A 3,504-nucleotide genomic window follows, 5' to 3' on the forward strand; every position below is an offset into this window, starting at 1 on the left:
TCGTTATATTTGCAAACCCTGCAGAAAACAAAACCTCAGGCCCCACAACAGCAGCAGTCGAAAATGCCAGGAACTACTTACCGCGTCCTCTAGTACGCGTTGCTTCATATAGTTCTAAAATCGGTGACTAACTGAAACACCGACCAAGAAAGAAGATGTGTTTGTAGGTACACTATCCTATGCCCCCCCCCCCCCCCCCCTATTCTCATATTGTCATAGCCGGAGCAGCAGAAACCGATATTGCTTACATACAGTTGTAGTCAGTTTCGTATTCTAGGATCCCAGTCACATTTCTTTGGAATAGTAAATAGCGTTTTCAGGAGCTCTTAATTTTAGTCTCTGAAAGTAGCGGTTCACATGCGATTAACTTTAATCTTCAGCATAAACTCGACAAATGAAGATCAAGTACTTTCAACTAAATTCAGTCCTTCATACAATAAAGCAGCCGCCACAGTGGTATGGAATCAGCTCCCGTGGTCTCACTTCACCCCAATAGACCCCGTCAGACCTTTTTCGTTTTCGATTTTAGTGCTTTGCGAAACTCCGGGTCAAAGTAACTTTCACATGTTGTGTCACTGTCAAGCAAAATAGAAATAATTGTTGCTGCATGGTACAGATGGTAACAAAGAAACATGCAATGATACGAACATAACTGACGTTTTTGTTCAAAGACAGTAGTCACATTGCAAAAGGCAGAACGTGTTCTCCATAAAGCATGTGATCACCAAACACAGCTATGCGTGCTCTGTAACCAGCTCCCAAGCTGGGCACGAGGTTGGTAAGGAAATGTGGTAGAGCGTTCCATTCCTCAACAAGTTTGACTGAGAACTCTGGATGGTCGGTGGAACATGTAGGCGAGCTGCGGTATGCATCCCCAATGCATAACGACGTGGCCCACGGGGTTTAAGTTTGCCGAACATCCACTCATTCAAAGACCTCCTACACCAGTGCTTTCGATGCGATCACGCATTGTCGTCCTTAAAAGTACAGTGAGGGTCGCATACAGCCTGAAAAGATACGCATTGGAAACGAATGCAGTGTCACAATGCCGCTGACCTGCGAGTGTACCATGATCAATTTGCCCAACCAACGGTATGCCTCTCCAAAACATAACATGTGAGCATCGGAACGATTATATGGAGAATTCTCGTCGTACCCTCATATGGCCAGAAGTGGGAGCACGTAATGCACCCAGGAACGTCGCCGAATTTCAAGATCACTTACTGCCCTCCAGTTTTTGAGGGGCAAGACGACCCGCAAATAATAATTATAACCTCTTCTATTCGTAAGCTGTTCATCGCAAGGAGACGGTATTTTCGTTGTACACAGCGGCCAAAATGAACGATCAGTTACTTAACACATTTCGCTCGTCTTGTATGATTATAGAGATCGTTTATTTATTGGCGAGAGATAGTAATTTCGATTTTCCCTTGGTTTGTATTGTTTCAAGATATAGAGATCACAGCTTCCGCAGCAAAAGGAGCAAAAAAGGTCATGCGGACATATGGCCGGAAATGCGTTCCCAGTGAGGTAGGCCATTTTGATGGCGAAGGTAAGAGATCATTATCAGAGAAGGTATCAATGACACTTGAGAGCGCACCAGACGAATGGGAATGTTCTGCCTCTATCAGTGTTCCAGCTGCACACTCTAGGGGGCGCAATGTTATCCACGAGGGCGGTGCACTCGCACTTTGTTATCAGGGGCAACGGCCGTGCACCGCAAAGTTATGTGCAGACTATGAACGTAACTATACAGCCGATTTTGGTAGGCTTTACGTTAGTCAAATATTCGAATCAGTTACATTTTTTGAAAATTTGAAGCAAGCCATGTTAATAAGCCAGTATCTTTCACTACTACCTCATTTATCGCTTTCGCCGGCCGTTGTGGCCGATCGTTTCTAGGCGCTTCAGTCCGGAACCGCGCTGCTGCTACGGTCGCAGGTTCGAATCCTGTCTCGGGCATGGATGTGTGTGCTGTCCTTAGAACTACTTAAACCTAACTACCCTAGGTCTATGGGACTGATGACCTCAGATGTTAAGTCCCATAGTACTCAGAGCTATTTGAACCATTTATCACTATCTCTGTTGGTGTCTCGTTGTTTACATTGACAATAATTCATTAAGATCTTAAGAAAGAACTAATTCATTGACCGGAGACTGTTGAATGACGGAAGTCTGTCACCTGTCATAATGTTTTCATTGTACACTAGCTGACAGCCGGCACTGCCGGTCGGGGTGTTCACTTTGCCAGTTTTCCACAACGAGGAACCTTGCACGCACACCTGCCAGTAGGCTCGGCGTGGGATGATGCGCTTGGCACAGCTACTTGGAGTATCTGCACGCCTCTGTGGCGAGGCCTACAACCGTTTGCGCCTCATAGTTGAAAGCTGCCAAAAGCGCTGCCTGGAGTCACTTCACTCGAGTCCTACAACGATGCATTCATGTAGGCGCATTCAGCGGCGTATGTCGATACCGTCAGCAAAATATGTTGCTAACAGAGTGAGCAGCAAGGATAAATATAAACATTAGGCACACTCCAGCAGTTCTTCACACATCTTGGTGTTCATGACGTCGGATCTCCCGAATTATGTGTGGCATCATGATATAATTTTGTATGTGCCTTTCGCTTCGAATGTCTGCGAAATTTGTTACGAATAGAGTTAGTAGTGCAGAAGCAAATTTCAACATCAGGCATGGTGCGGCTGATTTTCATGCATCTCATTGTTTATGATGCCGCACCTCCTGAATTATGATTGTTACCTGTCAGTAAGGGGTATGTGCACAAACTTTGGTCCATATCAGTCCAGTGGTCTAGGGGGAGATGTGCCACATACGTACATACATCAATTTTTTGTAATATGTGTGGGTTCTTTCCACGTAAACAGTGCAGTTACAATCGTCTACTGTGTGTATCTGAATAACCCAATTCCTTCTGTCCTTCACTTGAGACAGTTCCACACCACCAGTCAGAGACGTTAATCTCACCCACCGTTATCTAAGATTAACACAGCTATTTCATGGAGACTACGAAAATATTCAGATTTCGTAAGTCCCCCAAATAAAAAATAAGAGTAGTCATAACAGTTATGAGAGAACTAGTTCTGTATTTGTTTTTCGCATTTACCACTACATATTTCCCGTGTGTCTTTCCTAAAATAAGCTCGTATAGCATATTGAAATAGTACTGTGTTTACGACACAATAAATTCTTTTAAAGCTGAGGGCCTCCTGAGCTAAATGAAGAAGAGAGTTTCAACTACAGGGTGAGGCATAAGAAAGAGCGATTTTTGAAAAGCTGTTAAATAAAGACACTTTTTCTATTTCATAATCTTAAAATATACGAAAAAGTGTTTTCTGTAACAGTAAAACGTCAGTTACTTTTTCACCGAGCGAGGTGGCGCAGTGGTTAGCACACTGGACTCGCATTCGGGAGGACGACGGTTCAATCCCGTCTCCGGCCGTCCTGATTTAGGTTTTCCGTGATTTCCCTAAATCGCTTCAGGCA

This window comes from Schistocerca gregaria, unplaced genomic scaffold (genome assembly GCF_023897955.1).
Source record: "Schistocerca gregaria isolate iqSchGreg1 unplaced genomic scaffold, iqSchGreg1.2 ptg000362l, whole genome shotgun sequence".
NCBI classification, from domain to species: Eukaryota; Metazoa; Arthropoda; class Insecta; order Orthoptera; family Acrididae; genus Schistocerca; species Schistocerca gregaria.